At 42.9% G+C, this 22,404-nt stretch overlaps 1 protein-coding gene across 1 annotated transcript in view; it reads right to left on the minus strand.

The window, feature by feature from the left end:
* The window catches only part of AGPAT4 (1-acylglycerol-3-phosphate O-acyltransferase 4), a 128,573-nt gene extending 110,832 nt beyond the window's left edge, over positions 1-17,741 (minus strand). The window contains exon 1 of the mRNA XM_090042562.1: positions 17,620-17,741. The gene's annotated coding sequence lies outside the window, so the exon portion shown is untranslated. The remainder of the gene's footprint in view (positions 1-17,619) is intronic.
* Between the last annotated feature and the right edge of the window lie 4,663 nt (positions 17,742-22,404).

The raw sequence follows: 22,404 nt of genomic DNA on the forward strand, positions 1-22,404 counted from the left end.
TCCTTGCTTCTGAAGGCACTGTGCCAATTCCCTTCCCCACCGGACTATGCCCCATGCTAAATGTTAACTGGTAATGCATAACTGGTATAAATATACTTATTATTTACAGGTTTAGCCTTTCACATTACAATTGTCTAGTATGATACATTTCAACACTCCACAGAGCAATTCTGTTTTGCAGAAACTCAAGACAGAACTGATCATTTGTCTTCCCGGTGCAATTTTAAGATATGACCAACTACTAGTAGATATTTCTCTCAACACCCAGCAGAACCCTCTTCCCTAATTCAGACCTTCCTCTTCAGGAAGCCAGTGGTACTACTCCCATATTTCAAATTAAGCACAAGTAGAAAGCAGGTAATACATTAAAAAAAAAAAAAATTGAATGGGAAAGACACAACAGGACACACTGTTCCTTGACTGAAGCCTCAGTTAGGTTTATTCTAAGATCCCTAGTTAAAAGCCGATTAGACACCTTTTGCACCAGCTAGCCTATTTAATTCTATGGCACAGAGTCTCTCTAATCTAATGTAATTCCTAAAGATTAATGAAGGTCTAGATCAAACAAGCCCATAAAACAAAATGAAAGCACTGTCTTATATAGCGGAGATCTGGAAATTCATTATTTGTCATGATTAACAAAAGTCATCTGCTACGAGTGGCTGATGAAGAGCCTTCAGAAGAAAATAAACTGGAGCATTAGTCCACTGCTTCATTCTTTTTTACTGCTGCAATTGTTAGAGAAGAAAAATATTAAGCTCTAAAGCACGGTATACTGTTGTTCAACATACACTTGATGTCAGATAATACTGGTTAGGCATTAAAAAAAAGCCACAGAACTATAGAAAGTTAAGGTTGGAAGGGACTTCAAGATGTCTTCTAGTCCAGCCTCCTGCTCAAAGCAGGACCAGACCCAACTAGATCATTCCAGCCAAAGCTTTGTCTAGTGAGGCCTTAAAAACCTCCAAGTGGAAAGACTCTACCACCTCTCTAGGTAACCCATTCCAGTGCTTTGCCACCCTCCTAGTGATAAAGTTTTTCCTAATATCCAGCTGAAGCTTCTCTTGCTGCAACTTGAGACCATTGCTCCTTGTTTTGTCATTTGCCACCACTGAAAACAGTCTAGCTTCATCCTCTTTCAAACTCCACTTCAAAGTAGTTGAAGGCTGCCATCAAATCCCTCCCCCAGTCTTCTCTTCTGACTAAATAAACCCAGTTCCCTCAGCCTCTCCTCAAAAGTCATGGGCCCCAGCCCCCAAACCATTTTTGCTGCCCTCCAGTGGACTCTCCAATTAGTCCACATCCTTTCTGCAGTGGGGGGGCCCCCCCAAACTGGACACAGTACTCCACATGTGGCCTCACCAGTGCTCAGTAAGAGAATCACTTCCCTCGAACTGCTGGCATCACTCCTACTAATGCAGCCAGGGTGGGTACGATTTAAATCACTGGTCAGAAAGCCTTGATTTAAGTCAGGGTTTGTTTGTTTGTTTTTACAAAAAAAAGTACCTCATTTTTTGATATAACCTCAATACATATTATTTACAACTGCGAGATAGCTGTAGGTTTTATCTTTAAAAAGATACACACTATAAAGCAGCGATTTATTTTTTTTATTTTTGCAGAATAATTTTGCAGCTACATCATAACACTGAATTACATAAATTTGGTTATTTTATTTGCCAAAGCTAAAGTCATTGGGAGGTAAACCATCTCCAATTCACTGGATTAATCATGGATATTTGGGGGATATTTTTGCCACCCTGAATTAGGAGGACATCAAATGAGCGCTGCAGCCATACGTTCTTAGCTTGGGGCTTTCCTCAAGATTTCTCCTCACCTTTGATTTCTTCTCTTTTACGGCCTGGCAAGCCTGCTGCCACAATATGGTCAAAGGGAAAACCTATGATTCCCTCACTAGATCTCAAAAATCAACAAAAGGGCTATACTCAAACTTGTCCCTCAAGACTTCTTCAAAATGTTTCTTCCATTTCTACTGCCCCTCCTTGCACTTACCTCCAGACTCCTCCTCGCCCAGATTTACTCCACCCCCAACAATCCTCTATTCATTTAACTTCTTGAAACTTTGCACCTTTAGAAACAGGTAAGGACTTAACTCCGGGTACACAAACCTACAGAGACACAGTAGGGCTGGTGGGTGGCTAATCAGGTCTGTTCTCTCTCATCTCCATATACTGCTGTTAACAAGGATGTTCTCTCTGGAGAGAAATCCACAGCTTGAGAACCAAAATGAAGCATCGCAGAGAAGCTTAATGGGATCTTCTAGACTGAGTACAGAGTCCCAGTGGGTAGTGTTTTTCTTTAATCTTTACTAATCTAGAGAAGCCTCTGGGAACCCCATAACACTGAACCCTAATATAGTCTGTGGCCTGTTGTGACCCATTTGTAGCCTTTTAAAAAAAAATTTTACATGCCTATATTGTATCTAATTAGAAGTTATAATCCCTATTCAATGATGATATCTTTGAGCTTTGACATAAATTAAAACCATTTTTATATAGATTTTTAAAAAGCATCTTAAAAAAAAAATCAAGAAATATGATTCAATAAAAAAGAAGTCTGATTTAAATAAAAAGGATTTTAAAATTTATTTAAATAATTGATTTTTTATTATTATCCCTCTTGAATGCAGCCCAGTATGCTTTTAGCCTTTTTGGCAAGAAGGGCACACCGTCGATTCACTCAGCTTATCGTCTACTGTTACCCCTCCAGCTCCTTTTCTCCAGAGACACCCCCAGGTCCTTTTCTGCAGATACTATTATCTGATAAAACATAATGCAATTATTATATTACAGTTTGATAAAGCCATAATGGTACACGTGTAGCAGAAACAATGGTGGTGTGGTGGGTGGCTCCTAAATTTCTGATTTTTAAAAGAATTTGTAAAGACTATTCTAAAACAAACCAAATATAAAAGTTTGTTACTACTACTAAATTAATTTAAGCTAATTAGGAATAGCTCTTTTTGTTGAAGAGATAACAAGCTGTTTAGGACCTCTGTTTCCGTTTTATTTTTAAAAAGAGTTAGAAGTCAGGGGACTACAAAAACCCTCTTTTTCTTAATATAGTGCAAACTGTGGCTGGAAATCCCAAGCAGCATTAAAGCCCAAATATTATGTAACTGAACCAAAGCCTGGAAAAAAATATGCATGGGAAAGAATGACAGCAACCATAAATACACATACATACCACCAATTGGACCATTTCCATTTTCCAAGCTATGGGAAATGTAAGAAGTAATAATGAATGTTCACATATGACACAGATTAGTTTGTGTTTTAAACAAGCTACAGAGGGCCTTCTTTTCCCCTCTAATACAGAGCAACACGAGTAACCAGCAGCATGAGTCCGTGGAGTGGGATGGACAGGGATGGGACACCAAGGACACAACATTTTGCTCGTTTTCAGCAAGAGCCAAGGCCCCATTGTGGAACAAGGAGAGAGCTCTCCTGGCTGAGGCAAGGGAATAGGAAGAGGTTTTCTATACCTGGCATCTGATGAAGTAGGCTGATGTCTACGAAGACATCAGTAGGCACCTCATGAAGAGGCCTCATGTCTCTTAACCTGCAAGTCTCTAAAGGTGCTATCCTATCTATAACTAAGTAAATGGGAGGGGAACGGACAGGATTGAGGGGGGTAGGGGGGTGCTCTCCTGGATGACAGGCAGGTGGGGGGGGGGTTCAGGGCAGGTGCCATTTCAAAAAACTTCTAGGGTGTCTTTTGACGAGTCTGTTGTTTTGTATTTCGTTATAAGATGTTCTTCTTTAGGTAGGGCAGCTTATAAAAATCTAACGAATGAATGACGCGAAAGAGAGGTTTGCAATTCTTAACCTAGAGTCCACTGCTTTAAGTCTGTGTCACTGTTCCGATGGATTACTGAATTATGGCAGAAAGGTAGATATGCACCTTTATAGACAAAATAAAATAGAGCACATATGCACAAGCTCATGTGGGCTGAAGCTCACTTCACACAAAGCACTCTCAGAGGACCTTAAGATTTGACTGACAAAAGTCTTTTAATATTATAGATCAATCTTACACCTCCTGGTGCCCCCAAAAGGAATTAAGGGTGAGCATCTACAACAAGAACAAGGTCCAATCCTACAAAACTTCACGTAGGTGACAAGTCCCACTGACTTTGTATGTAGGGCTAAATACTTAAAAAACATGTGGACAAAGGGCCTGTGGTAACAGCAGCTACTCTTCTGCACTCCTTTTCCTTTTCATCTTGTTCTGAAGCAAGAAATATCCATTCAATCTCTCCTGCTTCAGAGGACATTAATTATGTCCCCACATAAACCTACAAGCTTTAACTGGAGAAGAAAGGAAACTTCTTGTAGATGCACATACTATCACGCAGTAGGAACAATGCTTTACACTAAGGCCAAGTACAAACAGTCAGAAAGCCTGAGGCCAAATTAATTCAATCTTCACAGATTAATCCAGGCAGCATAGCCTGAACAAATAAGCAAGTGAACACACTCACTTTTGATTTGGGAAATACAGCCACATGCCTGGAGTGGTCCATGCCAGAAGCCAAAGGGCACTACAGCATGGCTCCCTGCTCAGCTGAAGCAGGCAGCTTGGGCCAAGGCTAGCCCACCTACCCTACAGGATGTGGGGGAAGGGAAAAGAGATTTGTGGGGGAGAGACTGCAGATTAAGCTTGAATCTGGAAGGGATCTGAAACAGAAGTTCAATGAACTAAACGGATTTAACCTAAATCAGTTAAGTCTGATACTACATCCATCCAGGTTTCTCTTAAACCACTTTCAAAATGACTGAAACTGGTTTATGTGCATTGAATTTCTGTTGTGTTACAGATCTGAACTGGTTTCTGATCGCTTACACCAGTTTGTGTGCAATTTGTCCCCATCCTCTGAGTGTCACACTTGCCCCAGGCCAGATTTATGAGGTTGGAGGGGGCAGTGAGGCTGAGCAGAGCTGTATCACTGTAGCCCTCACCCCTGCTGCCAACAGCTGTCTAGTAAGGGCCTGGGAGGGGGGCACACCCCTCAATCACACCATCTTCCAGTAGTCCAGCCATACAGAATCCACAGGCCGCATGTTTGACACCCTTGGCATACACTTTATATAGTTACATGCCCTGTACCAACATTAGCAAGTGATCCTCTAAACCGGACAAAGGAAGTCAGCATCATCTATACTTTACAGAGGGGAAGGTGAGGCACAAAGAGATTATGCAGCTTGCTTACGAGTCATATAGCAACCCAGGAACAGAGACCAAAAGAAATTGACCCAAAGAGCTGGAATTCAGTCACAAACTTACACTTTATTTCTAGAGTTCAGACAAGGTTAACAGGATACCACAAGCCTGAAATACTGTTTCTTCCTGCTCATTTAGTACCTGCTTTACTTACAATTAATAGCCAAGACTGTGCTACAAGGCTATGAGATTTTGCAGAGCCATGTGCTTTAACTTATACAGAAGCTTTAAGTGTTTTGCTGGCTAGGGACAGAATTTTTTTTCTTTTCATAAAGATAGGCTCATGGTTAAGTGCTTTGCTGAATCACCGCCCAAAGAGCTGGATTTTCAGCAGAAGTGGAGAACTCTCAGATGCATCACAGATTCTGCTGACTGTCACATGGACAGGAACCAGGGGCAGAGACTAAGGCTGAGAATACAATCAAGCTGCTTTGGACTTAATTATGCGTTGCCATTACTCAAGTTTTTCCTCAAAAAGGCAAGAAATGAAGTTATTTTAAAATCCCTCTCATCCATCACTGCAAGCCAAGTACTGTATTTGATCAGACATTCCCTCTAAGAAGGTCCTTCTCCATCTACAGTTAGTCACAGGAAGTTTGTATGTTCTGCTTTTTCTTTTGGCGGGAGTTAAGATTATTGTAAGGTGGACTGTGCCTTTATACTGCAGCTTCTCACTGAGAAACCACATTCCAGTATATTCGTAACCAGAAGGGTTTAGAGGAAGTGTCATTTGCCGCCTTTTCTCATGTTTGTTTACTTCAATACAAAACGGAGTCAGGCCTAAACTCAGTTAGCAAATTTTCAGAGACAAAAGAATAAGGACTGGATGTGCTAGTACAGGATACCACTTAAGCACAGACTTAAGCCCCTTCTTCAAAATAGGACCTTTGTGCATTCAACACCATGATGCACAGACAATTTTTTTCACCACAGGATGAATTTCATAAGCATCAATAAGGAGGCCTTATTTATTTAATTTTAAGAAGCCCTACAATTTCTTTTCAGTGAATGTTCTATTGAGAAGAATTTTAAAGAGCTGGGCCATTAGATGACATTCTCCGCCTAACAGTGAGTGTGAGTAGCTACATAAAGGAAGAAAATGCAAACACTGGGATTTCCTGTAGTTGCTACAGACTAAAAAAAAAAAGAAAAAAAATCCATTTTCTGTTTTGCTTTACATTTTCTTTTTCAGATGTACTCATCAGCTTTCATCACCTCTTCTCCCAGAACACCACTGTCTTGGTATGTGAATTATACCACTGCTAAAAACAGAGACCATTGCCTGCCTGATTCCTTCTACAGTCATCCTACAGCTATAGCTGCACACACATTTTTTGCTACCAGACAGGCAGAATGAAACCCACACAGCACCCAAGAGAAGAGAGGGAAGGACTAAGAGCTGTCCTTTGAGTTGCTTTTAAAATGAAGCAGCGAGATACAAGAAGGATCAATTAAACCCAACTCATTAGTTAAAGAAATTTTGTGGGGTTGGGGAGGAATGGTGTCCACAGAGCATAATGATAAAAGCGCTGAGAACAGAATTAGATAGAGCAGCACAACAGTCCTGGGACTACAATTTTCAGGGACTATGGGGAAGGTAAGGGGGGCTGGAAGAGGGGCAGTAGCTCAAAGCTCAGCCTTTGAGATCACTACAAGGTTTAAGAGAGGAATTGGTACAGGGTATAGGTAACATTATATATTTCACAGGTGCAGATCACCACTGATTTAACAGATCATGGTTGGTCCAGGCTCATGAACCAAGATGGAAGAACACCTTCTTTCAAAAAGGAATAGAACCCCACCAGTTTATGGCACTCATTTTTAATAAACTAAATTACATCAAGTGCTCTGCAGCCTGCTTTGAAGAGATGGATGCGAGCACTTGTAAGACATCTAAACACTGAACCCTTTTCTTAGTAAGGTTTAAACACTGTTCTTCATAGGCTTAGCAGTTACCTCCTCATCTCCTCTTTTGTTCTAACCACGGTGATTAGCAAGGCAATTCCACAAATTCAAAAGCCTCACAGGCTGTCACTGCACACAATATGATCAATGGAAAAAAAAAAAAAAAAAAAAAAATCAAAAAGTTGGAGACTGAGGGGCACCGGGCAATACAACACAAAAGAGCAAACCAAGAACAACAACAAAAAAATCCCAAACCCTGGTTAGGCTCTTCGGGTGTCTATATGTGGGGTGGCAAGGAGGGGGCACTTTAAGTTAGAGCAGCTCTGAATTAAAGTGCCTTTGGCATCATGTGTATTCAGCATCTCATGCTTCAAGATGATGACAGAGGCACTTTAACTAAAGGTCATTCAACAAGCTTTAAAGTGCCCCTGCTGCCATTTAAACATGGGACACTGAATATGCATGACAGAGGCTGCTAGAGTGAGCTAATTTCTATGCTCCTGAAGACTTGCAGTAGACTAGATTAATCAAGTCTGCTCCATGTGTGCCAATTAGCACATGGAGCATAGCTGTCACATGTACCTGTGTCATAGATTACTTGGATGCTCCCTTAAGAATGACAAAGAGTCATCATCCAAAACAAAGTGATGCAGTCAATATTAAATTCTGGTTCACACCCCTACTCCAAATTGTTGTTTTTCCAAGTCATTGCATCTAACACTGAATGCCTTACTGTTTTAGCCTGTGGCTGAAGGAAAAAAAAAAAAATGTCACATGGCACCAAGCTGTGGAATCCTAAACAAGAATTAGTGCAAGATGACAATGAATCTTAATTCTCTATCCACGACATATCTGGTTCTTGAGGTTGTAAAACCTGAAAAAAACTGCAGCAAACTTTTTAAAAAGTATTTTTACTCAAAAACAGTTGTCCTCCCACTGACAGGAAAAGATGGACTTAGGAGCGAGAAGTCCTTAAATACTTCTTAGCAAACTCCATGCTTAGAGTGCTTATTCTTATGCCACTGAACTGCTGTCACTCTCAGTACCACCCATAGTGGACAAGTAACAAAGGGATCTGGGACAGGAGTTCAATAAACTAATTTAAACTTAAATCAGTTAAGTCTGATACTACATTCATCCAGGTTTATCTTAAACCAGTTTTGGCCATTTTGAATGAAGTTTGGGCACATTGAACTTCTGCTGCAGATTTGAACTAGTTTCTGATCACTTATTTGTGTGTAATTTTTATCCCCTAGTGTGAAAACTCAGCACAGAAGTAGATATTGAATTTTCTACCACTTACCTAAAAGCAGTATTTTTTTAATTTTTTTTTTAAATAAAGAGGGGGGAAAAGGAAAAGAAAGATGAAGGGACATGTTACTCAGAGATTGGCAAAAGACCAACCTGTGGACTCAGGAACACTCTTGGCTGTACTGAAACTTAGAGATACATTTTACAGGGGGTAGGTGGAGACTTGTAAGGAGTTAAAGGAGCAGCAAAAGCTCCTGGTACTATGCACTCCTGTACAGAGGATCAATACAGAATCCCAGTATTCTTTAAATCCCACATAGCACCTGATTAATTAAAAATACACCCATCCTTCCCAGAGTCAACTCCTTATGGGGGCTATTTGCACAAAGATACACTCTCACACGATTTAATTTTGAAGCTTAACTAGTTGTTCCCAAATCCTTCCCAGATGACACCTTCAAGTTATTTTTCTTATGTGTTTTCAGGGCATTTGTTGAATGGCAGTCTCATTCACAAGGAGCTTTCTTTAGGTAAGTGTTTCCATTCAGAAGGGCAAGTGGCAGGACTAGCTTTACTCATAATGTTTGCAAAATCAAGTCCTTTGTGTGCAGTGTCAGATAGTTGTATGGACTTTAGCTGTACATTTTCCAGTTATACATTCCCTATCATTAGAGGGGCTCCAACCACTTGCAAAAAATTTAAATGACCCAAGTCTCACAAAACCCCTTTGAGATATATTACAATATATTTTATATGTGGAAAAACTGAGGGTGAGGCAGTTACTTGCGTAGCTTCCTTACAAATGCAGAGCAGAGCTAGGTGTCAAACCTTAATCTGTCAACTCTCCAAGTTACCCCTTTTACCACACTACTGCCTTTTTTGATCTTCATTTGCTTGCCAGCCCATACCTGGGTTTGGTGCTTTTCCTAGAATAGCTTTCAGCAAGCCACAAAAGAAACACAGATAAAGAACACATTCCCAAAATCTTGAGTCTTCTTTATAGACAGTCAAAAAAACCCGAAACTAAATTGATTCAATCTCTGCAAATTAGTCTAAACTATGTAGACTGAACCAACAAGCAAGTGAACAAACATTCACTTCTGATTTGGAAAAGTGAAGCCACATGCTTACAGTGGCCCAAGACAGAAGCCACGGGGGTGCTACAGCACACCTCCCTGCTTGGCTGGAGCAAACAGCTTGGGCTAGCCCGTTTACTCCACGGGGGGGGGGGGGGATACAAAGCATCCTGGGATGCTGGGGGGGACTGTGAGTTAACTTCAGTCTGGAAGGGATCTGGGACAGAAGTTTAATCAATCAATTTAACCTAAATCAGTTAAGTCTGATACTATATCCATTCAGGTTTATCTTAAACTGTTTTTCACCATTTTGAAAGTGGGTTACATGTACTGAATTTCTGTTGTGTTACAGATCTGAACTCATTGCCAATCACTCATACTGGTTTAAGACCCACAACTTGTTTGGGGATACCAGGGGCCTGTATCCCAAACTGACAATAAAGAAAGGCCCAAAGCCAATGACTTAAAAAAAAGCATTATCACTGTTGGTACCACCAGTTCAGAAGTCCAGTTCCCATTATAAGCCTGCAATATTTAGAAAACTGTTTCCTCCTAAGCCACAAGCAGTCTGGATAGAAGAGTCAGCAGCAGGTTGCCTAAACGATAGCGCACTTAACTACGACTCAGAAGGCTTGAGTTCTGTTCAGCTGTTCCAGGCCAACCAAGTACTTCCTCTCTGTGCCTTAACTTTTCTATCTGTAAAGATAACAACCTCCCTTGTAGAGCACTTTGCAGTCTACTGATAAGAAGTGCTACATACTAAAGATTCTCTGGTGGCAGTGCTCAGGCTGAGTACCCATCTCCCAGTTACAAGGGCAAATATATTGTTTGCTTTTTTTTTTTTTTTTTAAAGCAGAGTTTAAATATAGGGGTGTCAGAGATACAGCCCCAGGGTCCAGATATGGCTTACAAAACCCCATCATCCACCTCCTGGCGCTGTCTCTCGGTCTCAAGAGTTGACTCACATGCCATGCAGTACACACTGGACTGGCCTCACATGGAGCAGCTGGGATACATGCTGCCCACAACACCCACTCCAGGTGGTCCAAGACACAAGGTGCTTGCCTCAGCCATTTCAGGACTTCTGTTGCATACAGCACCCAGCTGGGGCAGGTACCACATGCACTGAATCCAGCAAGCAACTGGGGGGGGTGTGGAAAGAGGTGCATGATCCAATCCAGCCCTCAGGGATGGCCCCAGGTCATTCATCTGGCCTGGGGGCCCAGATGAGTTTGATACCCATGCTTTAAAAAAGGAAAAAAAAAAAAAATAGTGAAGTTATGGGAAAGAGGGAGGGGAGAAAATTCAATGTATTAAACTAACTATACGCTTAACTGAATACCAGCTGCAAGAGAACATGAACTAGTCCTTCAGCCAGACTTTTCATTAAAAATATTAGATACTGCTAATTTAAGACAGCTCACCTGATGAAGTATTTTAGCCAAAATACTTCAAAATCAAAAGCTACTACTTTAATAATTTTCATACAACAAAAAAAATTACAGTATGCTCACTTGGAACAGAATACACAAAATATAATACACCACAGTATCGCAGACACGTGTGGAATAATAAAAAGCTCTAAACCAATTCCTTACTGAAAGAGGCAAGAAAACACAATAAATAAATCTTACCAAACTGAAGAAAAAAAAAAAAAAATTGTCCTTCAAAATGCCTTGTGCATAAAGATAAGAAAGTTCTGCTACTGATGGGCAACACTGAGCAGTTACAGAAGGAAGCTCAACTTTTAAGAGCTAGAAGAAAATATATATGTGGGTCAACTGATCAAATTGAGCCATACCCACAAGAGCCAGGCCTTCAAATACCAGGCTTTAATCCAACAGGGTTTACAACTTCTTTACCATACTCACTTCCAAAAGCATCAGAGATAGGAACATCTAGATATTATGGGCACCTATACACAGGCCAGACATCTGCTCTGACTTGTGCCAATTAAATAGAATCTGCTGGAGCTTGCTAATTGGCACACTCCAGAAGCCTATGCGTCATCATATCACATGTATTCAGCATCCCTGCACTTCAAAATGGCAGTGGGAGGTGCTTTAACTAAAGCTCTTTCAATGAGCTTTAGTTAAAAGCACCACCACCACCACTTTGAAGCGCAGGATACTGAATACACATGATGTGGGAGCTCTGAGCTGCACCAATTAAAGTCCCCCCCCCCCATGTAAAGACACCCTATTTTGCCATATCTTGAACTCGGAATGGATTTTCACGTCTAAAAAACAACCACCACCCCCAAACCCTTATTTTGAGAAGCCTTAAAAAAAACCTTAATATTTCTGGAGCTGGTGGAATTCAATCCTGTGAAGTTATGAAAGGAGTTTTGAGAGTCCAAAGATTAAAAAACCCTCCCCTTAACTATGCTACACCTGGCTTGTTCTGGTCAGACCTAATGAAAAAATGTCTTGCATTTGAAAGGTTGTCTAACTATCCCAACTATACAGCTGGCCCAAATAAGATATCACCCTAAGAAATCCTTTCCTCTCAAAGATTACTGGGGAGAACCCCCCCCCCCCCACACACACACACACCCAACCCCCCTCCTCCCCCCCCCCCAAAAAAAACAAAAACAAAAAAAACACCAAACAAAAAAAACCAGTCAGTCCAGGAGGAGAGGGGGAAGTTTATTCAAGGACACTTCCACTGGCTTCAGCAGGCTTTGGATCAGGCAATTGTAAACCTGGAAATCTTTGTTCCTCAAAGCAGCCAAATGTAAAATAGCTTGTATTTGTAACTCTCAGAAGCTGAAGCCAGGCCAGTCCAAAGGCATTTGAGCTTTCCAGCAAAATTATTCAGCTAGAACTTGAGCCATAGTCCATTTAGGTTTACAGGGATCATGTTTTTTAAAGACATTCAGGCATCCATTGGAAATCAGACAGGCATTTCTAAAAAGCCAATTAAACACTTACTTGCCAACCCCCTACTAAAATAAAATGTAGGCACCAAGTGGGATTTTCCAAAGCCCTTATGGGCGTCTTTAGATGCCGCAATGCCCAATACCACTGGACTTAGAGCACACCACAGAGCTTAAATCTACAGGACCCAAACTGCACATGAGATTCCAAGTTGGCAAAACCAGCTGCCATTTGGGTTTCTGGACAGGCTGATGCAGGTGTCCAACTTGCTGGTCCCAAGAGCCATCTGACAGTGATTGTGGTAGGCTCGGCCAAGCAGCACAACCCCAGTGAACTGAAATGCTTCTTTATTCCCAACTTCAGGAAATTCCCGGTGTTAGTTAATCCGTCCTCTTTTTGCCCCAAGAGATTGTGGCCTGGTGCAGGACAGAGCTATGGCCTATCACAATGCTCTGGCTGCAGCATATATTTAGGCAGTCATCTGATGAACTGCTCATGGTAATGAGAAGCAAGACAGCGGTATTTCCAGAAAGCAGGATAGAGATGCACCTTAGAGACTAGTTATCAGTAGCACTATTAAGTTAGGGGAATACTCCTCTACCTCAAGCAATAAGGACTCTGGAAGTAGAAGGACACATTAGTCATCCTAGGTTTGTAGGGGACACATGCATGCATGGAGTACAGCCAGTCATGACTAAGTTACAATGAATGGCACTTAAGACATTTATAAACTGACACCCTGTTTCCACGTGGGTTTTGACTTTACCAGGCTGGATACAGCTGCATCCAGCTTGTAAGTCTGGTGTGGTAGAAGGGGAGGGGGAAGGGAAGGGATGTCAAGGGGCAGATCAAGGTCCCCCAGTGGTAAGGGAGGGGCTGTGGCAAGTTGCTCATCTGGCAACTCCTGCCACTTGTCTGGGAGGGCATTGGGGGGGGGGGGGGGAGGTCCCCATATCTGTGCAGGGTGGAGCAGGTAGGGCTGCACCAGGAGTGGGTACTATGCCCTCCTGCTACTCACCCAGCCAGGACAGGATGGGGGGAGCTGCCTCCAGACACGTTGTGTGCAGTGGCAGGAGCCCCCCCCCAAATGAGGCATTGCTTCATTCTGTGCCCGCCCTCCTCCGGCTGGGTGAGCAGTGGCAGGGCCGGGGGGGGGGGATGGGATGTGTGCCCCTGAATTGGGCCAGGGTCAGGGCCAGGAGTGCACTAGGCTGCACTCGAGGTGGGTGGTAGGGCCTATGGGAGCAGGGATCATAGCCTCCGTTCCAGAACCCAACCCGCCCTACCACCTGCCCCAATCTGGGGGGTACATGCCCCCCCATGGGCCAAGGCAGAACGGGCAAGAGATAGAGCCACAGCTTGATGGAGGGTTGCTCCTACCACTGTGAGCCACTTGTCTGGAGGCAGTGCAGCAGCCCTGTCCCACATCCCACCCCGTCCTGGCTGGGCAAGTGGTAGGACATAGCTCCCAGTGCAGCCCTGGCCCTGTCCACTCTGCCCCACACAGATCTGGGACACACCCTGCCCCCATGCCCTCCTGGATGAGCGGCAGGAGCTGCCTGACTAGCAATTTGCCCCAGCCCCTCCCTCACTCTGGGGGGCCCTGATCTGCCCCCACACACCCTTCCCTTCCACCACACCAGACTTACCAGATGGACACAGCTATAGAGCATCATAAAGGAACCAAGCCCCCATTTACAACATTGTTCCCTTGGGAAACTGCCTCAGTGGACCCAGGACCCCAAAAACTTTTACAGTTGTCTCAGCTTGGAAAGCTCACTCCATAGCCCCTAGATGTGCTTTACTACAAGAGGGGCCTACCAGAAGCCTTTTATGGCAATAAGATGGGCCAAGTAATGAAGGTCAGAGTTTGCCTGAAGGCACTCTGGGGTGTACTAAGCATGCTCAGCTCCTCCCCAGGGCCTTAGTAGAGAAGGCTCTTTCCCATCCGACTGAAAGGCAATTAAGCCCTCATCTCTCAGGGGAAAGTACATCCAGGAAGTAATTTGACCATCCATGTCTTTACATCAATAGGCAGGGAAGGGAAGATCCAACAGTTCAGGTCAAGGATTAAAGGCCAGACATGCCCAACCCCAACATTTGTTTCCCTTCAGCAGAAATCTGCCGTGTCTCTTAAATCCTGCCCTTTGCACATCTCATCAGAGAAGGGAAGGGCAGTCCCAGCTAGACATGCTCATTCAGAAATACCTTGCTGCTACGATTCCAAAAGCAGCTCAACAGACAAGGAATGAACTCCTTATTAGATAGGATGGTACAGCTACAAGACGGCTAGTGGCTCGGTCTCAGACCTGTTCTGGGAGGTTAGGCAAGTCACAAAACCTCTCCAGGCCTGTTTCTTCCATTCTAAACTACATGACTTAATAGCACTTGAAGACACCTGGATGGAGAGCATCATCATTAAAATGCCGATCAACATTGTAAGCAGGTTACCTAGCCTGCTGGCTTCTACAGGTATGCTTTTACTTCCTCAGCCAGTCCTCTGGTAACTCTGTCTTTAGGTAACAAAGACGACAAAAAAAATACTTCTGCCTGGTCCCAGGCACTTGCAGAGGAGCTCTTTGGCTCTGGCTTCCAACACAAACTGCCTACAACGGGAGCTTCCAACATAAATTGCTACAAGGGGAGCAGGCAGTTATATAGTCACACCTTACTTCCTCCTCTCATGCTTACCTGTCTGGGAACTTACTGAAGTTCCTAACACAATGGTTCTCAGCCTTTTTAGACTCAAAGCACCTTTTCATCACTTTTGTGAACTGAGTGGCACCCCCATTTAAAAAACAAGTGTATGTATAGCAGTGACTACCCCGTTGCAGAACAACCAGGCAGTAGAGGCAAGAGAAACACCAGGCAAGGACAAGCCTGCGTTTATCTTCTGAGCTTCTCTCTTACCCTTCAAAGGATCCCAAAGACAGGTCAGTTGAGAACCGCTGTGGCAGCCACCCCCTCAACTATCCAAGAACCCAGCAGCTGAGCTCTCTCAACTGGGCTGTTTCTTCTTAAAGGAACAGACCTGCCTATTACAAACCATTTTAAATTACTTGGTACATTGACAGAAAGCTAGTTGGGACATCCAACAGACAATCGGAACATTTTCTCCTTGTGCAAGTCCTTGCACACTTTGCAATATGATCTTCAAGTTTCAACCTGTCCTCATCTGTTCAGTACTGCAAGGATTACATCCTTAAATACAAGGAAACACATGCCTCCCTACACAGAGCATTGCACTTAGAACCTCTTTGCTCCCTGGTTTAAAAGTGTGATTAAGCAGTAAGAAGACACACCGCACACCTGTTTAGAGAAAGATACAGTACAAGTTTCAGATCTTAAGTCAAACCATTTAAAAAAGGAGAGGAATCAGAGACATCTGAAGCCAAATTCACTTCTAGTCCCTTCCTATAGGGTCAGAAAGAAGAGAGATTTAACCCTTTTTTCTCTAAGAGCAAGTTACTACACAGTGACAAAGGGAGCAAATATACAACTCATGAGCTCCTCTACATTAACTCTTACATGGACACTGTGTTCACAGATTGAGTTCTGCTTTTACAAATAAAGACCACTAGTGCAAAAGCACTCACACTTAGCACACATGGAAGACATCTCTATGGGGGGTATAAGGCAGAGCTGCTATTGTGTTGTCAGGTCAGTGCTGAAGCTTCCCTAGGCAAGCAAGCCACTTTTTTTTTTTTTTGGCAACAGTAGTCATTATCAATCCAGATTAAGATTATGCTCCGTTAGAAAAAGCGCCACCGTGATTGCATCACAGTTCTCAGAAGTATATGGGTTATTGTTCCCCTTTTCACATCCCCGCCCTTTTGTAACCAATTTCTAGTTTGGAGTAGCAATGCTGAATCTAGATTAGCAGTTTTCAAACTACCTGAAGTCACCAAACCCTTTCATACCACTTACTGCAAAACCCCTACCCCAGCTCTGTTGGCCAGGTTGGCCAACACAACCTGACCCAGCAATATCAGTGCACCACCCCCCAGCTCCTTCCCGCCATGACCCATCACAGACCCCAACAGAGCAGTTCAAAAACCAGTGCTTTAGATTAAGGTTACAGCCTCCTGGAATAAGTGCTCACATTAATTTCATTGTTGTTCTTAGAGCTGCATCTCTGGGCTTACAGGTGTGCAGCTCTTGCAAATGCAAGACAATTACACACAGACAATGCCAAGCAGAAGACACTGATCAGAACAGCTGCAGTACAGTTAACAAGGACTTGTACTCAAGTTAACATTTACTTGTTGAAGCAAATCTTAGCATCCCACAAATGCTAAGCAATGCTCTGGAGTCTGGAGAGTTAGGCTGATGTAACCGTGTTCAGGCAGAGCTGTCTTCACCTTACTTTAGATAGGTTCAGAGTTCTTCATTAAAAAAGAAAAAAGTATAACAAATCAAGAACATGCTAAATGCAGTGTCCTTCACTCCTTGCGAACACCACTCCTGTTCTTTGTATGATTCTTCTAGGTGCAATGGGAAATAAATAGACTCTATTTATATACCTACATACCTTTCATTCAAAACATCTCATTATTTAGGCTCCACACAGGCTTCTTGATAGGAAGCACATTGGTGAAAGCAGCTGTAAATTGATGATCACTAATGTCTGTTTCCACAGCAACCCTAGTCTCCCTACTCCCCCCCCCACACACACACACACTTCTATTGTGATAGGGGAAAACCAAAATGAAAGTAGAAGGGGAGAGTACAAATGCAGGCTGGATCCCAGCAAATATCAATCCGTCCAGAATCTGCACAAGTACAACATCATGTGAGAAATATGGATAATATTTAGGGCAAGGCCTGGGGACTTTCTGGAGTTTCCATGGAAACAGTGGGGAGGAAGGAGGAAGGGAGAGAGAAAGAGAGAGAGCATGTGCATGACACAAAGGGAATCAACAGATAACCAGGAAGATTCTCGTTGGCTTCAGCTTTCCCCCCCAAACAAAGGGATGAAATACACGAGGAGAACAGAGGTGAAGGCACAAATGGGAAGGACAAGAGCAAGGGGGGGGGTGGAAATCAAAGTTCCTCCCTAGGAGGCTGCCAACCTGCAACTTGCCTCACCGCAGGCTGCTCCAGCACACGCACCCCTCCTCTCCTCGCAGCCTGTCCCTGCCTGTCCTTTGCCTCAGCACACTCACTATTTCAATGCTATATATATATAGGCAATCAAGTGAAGTCAAGAACAGCCCCCTTGCAAATGCAAAGTCCTCTGGAAAGTAACAGGAATCACCACATACCTTGTGCCTGCCAGACCTTGACATATGTGCTTAGGAACCAGACAGAGAAAGGCTCTGAGACTCAGAAATTGCTACTAGTTTGCAATGAGCTGTAAGTCAGCCAAGACTGGAAAGAAAGCCAGACTCCACCCTTGGGGTGGGCCTTGAAATCAAAAAAAAAAAAAAGAGTGGTTCTCAGCTGACGTCTCTCTCCACCTTATGTCACTTCCTTTTAAAGCTACAATTCAGCAGTCCAGGGGCCAGGGCTGGTAACGCAGCATCTGCGTGACTCACCCGTTCCCCCCATCAATTAGCAGGAGGAAGTAAGTCTTTCGCTTTTGTTTCCCCTTGGAAAGCACTGCTACAAAACCCTCCTGACACAATGCAGGCAAAGCTTTATTGTGTATCATCCCCCCTCCAACACACACACACGCTTAATCCCAGTGCTTCCATTTAGGCAGGCTTCATCTGTCTTCCTCAGGCTGCCGGCGGGGTTAGTGTCATGACTTGAACACGTTTGCTAAATTAGATCATTACTAATTGAAGAGGATTACACTCCATTTGCATTATGCCATCCGAGATGAGCATCTTTGATCCCTCCCGCCTGGAAGTTATTAAGAAGCACAGGAGAAGCAGCAACTTGATCAAGGAAAGCAAATGCACAAACATGACCAGAACTTTTGAGGCAAAAACCGAGGGTTTAGTTACAGGCAGAGCGTGATATAACCGCACATTGTCATTCCACTGAGAATGCTGAACATGAGCAAGAGCAATGGCATTTCAGCGTGCAGTGCTGGCTGCATCCCCACGTGCTGATTCAAGGCTGCGTGTAAAACCCCTGGCACAAGAAGGGGACAGATGGGGGTAATCCAGGAAGAATGCCACCGAGTCCTTCAGAAGGGGTGTTCAACAGCTGCCATGGATGCTCATCACCATCCCTTAGGGGAACTAATATGGTATCCAGGGTGGATCCGAAACAAGCGGAACAGGTGGCAAGGCGATGAATACAACTCTCTCAGAAGGGTGGGGTGCATGGTGTCTCCTACAGGCATTTCAGAGAGAAAACCCTCCACCACCACCACCTAGATTTAAGATATACTTACATGGTAAATATCTCAATGATCTGGACAAAGGAAAAAAGATATATATCTATATAGATATATAGATATATATAAAACTACCCTTTTCAGATGGCTGGCTTCCAAGCACTGAGTATCCTGACACACAATATTCACCATCTGTGAAACCCAAACATTTACTGTCAGTCTTTGACTGCAAAGTGAAAAAGCTTCTTTCATGAATGAACAGAATGGAAAATGGCAAGAACAATGCTTCTTAGATGCACAAAGAACTGGAAAATGGTAAGAGTTCTTGGTACTGGTATTTAGAGGCGTGAAGCACAGGAGAAACACTGCTGTCTGGCAAGTAGAGCACTGGGCTGAAACAAGACATATTGGTTGTATTCCCATGTCTGTCACTGATCTACTAGGTAACTAGACTTGGGCAAGTCACTTCCTCCCTCTGTGCATCAGTTTTTCCCACTTGTAAAACAGAAATAAAGACACTCAGGAGCTTTGATATCTATAGACAAAAGATCATGGAAGCAGTGGGTATTCTTACAGGTATTAATTGCATGACTGCATTTTTTAATTGCGTGACTGCATTTCCCCCCCCCTTTTTACAACTCTGTTTCATGCCTGGAGTAGACAGGTTCATAATAAATGAGGGTCCTATCTGCAGGTTCCTTGCCTCATTTGCATCAGATACTAGAACGTGTGTGGTTGAAATGGTAAAGGACCTAGGTAAACTAGATTCTTTTCTTGGTTCCTTCAGTATATGAGTTTTGGTAAGTTACTTAATGACATTAAAAAAAAGGGACTGGGGCCCTAAAGTAGGATTTAAGCAAACGTTATGCTTACATCCAAAATTGCAGTCTCAAAAAATCCTTTCTCAACTGCTTCCTCATCCTACAGATATCCAGGTTGTAGCCATATTGGTCTAGCGGCACCTAATTCGTCATCCTACAGGCATCTAAAGTCATGACTCAGGTTTTGACATTAAACATTCGCTAGAAACCTTTATTTCTTTGTGCCTAGAAATGCCTCAGTCTGAACAATGCTAAACAGCTTGGCTCCTCCTCCAGCTATGCTTTAAAACAAGAGTGGCCCTTACTGCATTAAAAAAAACAACCAAGGGATATATATATATTTTTTTTTAAAAAGGAACTACCCTTAAGAGGTGGTTCTGAACTGTAAATCCCAAGTGGAGCAACACATCTTCACTCCAGCTGCAGAACAATGGAGAGGTGCAGCTGAAGGAAGTGAGTGCTGTGGACATTAGCACCTATGAAAAATCAGACCTCAGATGTCTCAGAATAGATATCCACTGACTGAAGAACCCCAAATTAATGGTTATCAGTTTTGGCTGAAGTCTCTCTGCCACAGTTTCCTATCTGTAAAATGGAAATAGTAGCCATGAAGAATGTAATATGTCTCTATTTAAAGCAGGGTTTGCACCATGCACAGGAAATATGGCCTGGAGCCAAATAAACACTGATAACAAAAAATAAATATGAACAACTGCCTTTTTTCCCAACTTGAGCAATGAATGAGTCAAGCTTTCTGAACAAACTGAGCATGTAATTAACATCTAGAGCAGATAGGGAACTAAATCCAGGCTACACAGGGCATTTTTGATGTTTCTGAATTTTTGTATGTTGCACTTGGTAGCCTTAATCATGATTTTTTTACATAGTTTTGCACACACATATAGAACTCTGTTATTTGTATTGAATAATAATCAGTGATTCTAATCAAGATACTGACCTTGTCATGTTAAACATGCAAGAAGACCAGATCCTAGCTCATCACTGGACGACTATTGGGTGATGTGCATGAAGTAAGTTACTGATCTTAACTCAATCTGTCCATAACAACTATTTGAGCCGTGCCAGGCAGAGCACATGTTAGTTAGGTGAGGCCAAATGGAATAAAAGTGTATCTCTCCTACTTTCACCAGCTGGAGTGGATTAGCACATATCTCTATAACTGCGTAAAGGATTAGATTTAATAAACTTAAGGGTTGGCTGTACTATCAACTTCTGCTGCTTTACCTACATGGCTCCATTTAAAACAATAAAATTCTTACTGTCGATATAAATATAAATTGACAAAAATGCTTACATTGCCATAGTTTATTCTGAGATAAGGTACCCTTATACTGGTATAACTGCATCCATCCTAGGGCTTGTAGCAATGCAACTAGTACAGGTGGAGGAAGAAAAAATTATTTGGGGATGGGACTGAGTGTGCCCCCGTGCCTCTTGGGGTGTGCATAGTAACAGGAGCCATGCCCCCTGGACAAGCCACTCATGGCTCAGTTCCCTGCTGCACCCCAGCTATGCAGTGCCTGCCTAACTCCAGCCCCACTCCCACTCCCTTTCTCACCACTACACGTGCCCCTCCCCATCCCTGCTGCAGCTGCAAGAAGCCTGTGGCTGGGATGCCTTGTGGCCCTACCACTGCCCCGCACCTTACAGTCTAAGCCCCGTTAGTCCCCGCTTTTGCTGCCTACGACAACTAGGTTGAATTTTTTTTTAAATCACATCCTAGTCAAGTTAATCATCCACGGGCAAGCCATACAAAGAAAAGCTGACAGGTATGGGGTTGTTCATCCTAGAAAAGAGGAGACTTTAGGGGGATTTGGTGGCAGCTTACAAATATATCAGGGCTGAGCATCAGGAGCTAGATGAACAACTATTCACCAGAGTGCCCCAGGGGAAAACCACCAACAATGGTTATAAACTCGTAGAAGAAGGTGTCAGACTGGATATAAGGAAAAACTTCACAGTTCATGTAACCATAATCTAGAATAGACTCCCAGCAGGGGTGGTACAGGCACTTACCCTGCAGATCTTCAAAAGGAGACTGGATGCACACCTTGCTGGGGTTATTTGACCCCAGCAGTCTTTCCTGCCCAGAGCAGGGAGCTGGACCCTATGATCTTACAAGGTCCCTTCCAGCCCTAAATGCTTGTGAATCTCTGACTTCTCTAGTGTACACTATTTTTAAGTATTACCTGTACCAATTCATCTATTTCAGTTATTTAGTGATTCCACTATCTTGATTCAGGAAAGCTTGCATATATGCAGAGCACATACGAACAAAAATAACCTGTTGAAGTCAGACCTCAGGGGCACAGCGATTTCTGTAATAGATTTATTCTTGCATTGAGGATTCATATCACTAAAGCTGTGTTGAATGCAGACATGACATTAAGATGGTGTATGCCTGACTGTGTCCTTTACAAGGTTTAATTAACATGCATTTGATATTCGGTGATAGGAGGAGTTGAGAAGGAATTCACTTAATGAGTTTCTTCCTTTGAACTTGGATTCATTTTAGGGATAAATCCACAAGGACTAGTTTATAACTGGCACATTGATCTTTTAAAAGAACACCATTTCTTACATTTATAAGATACTGATGGTGGTACTTTCAAAGGGTGTCCTAAGTTGCTTTTTGTCAGATCAGGCCCAATATTTGGATGTACGCTTATCTGCATGAAAAGACTGTATATGCATATGAATTTGCTACATACTTTAAGTATCCAGTTTGCATATGTCCATGAAGAAAAATATTGTTTGTTTACTTGTTTATCTACTTGGGCTGTATCTGATATCAAATGCCATGGACTCTGATGTTCCATCACATTAAGAAAATTTGGATCTGCACCTGTAGTTTGCAATTCACCCCTTTCATCACAATTAGTTGAACTGAAGACTCATATCTGGATATCCTTAAGCTT

Source organism: Crocodylus siamensis, chromosome 1 (assembly GCF_052110815.1).
Source record: "Crocodylus siamensis isolate JL-2025a chromosome 1, ASM5211081v1, whole genome shotgun sequence".
Classification (NCBI taxonomy): domain Eukaryota; kingdom Metazoa; phylum Chordata; order Crocodylia; family Crocodylidae; genus Crocodylus; species Crocodylus siamensis.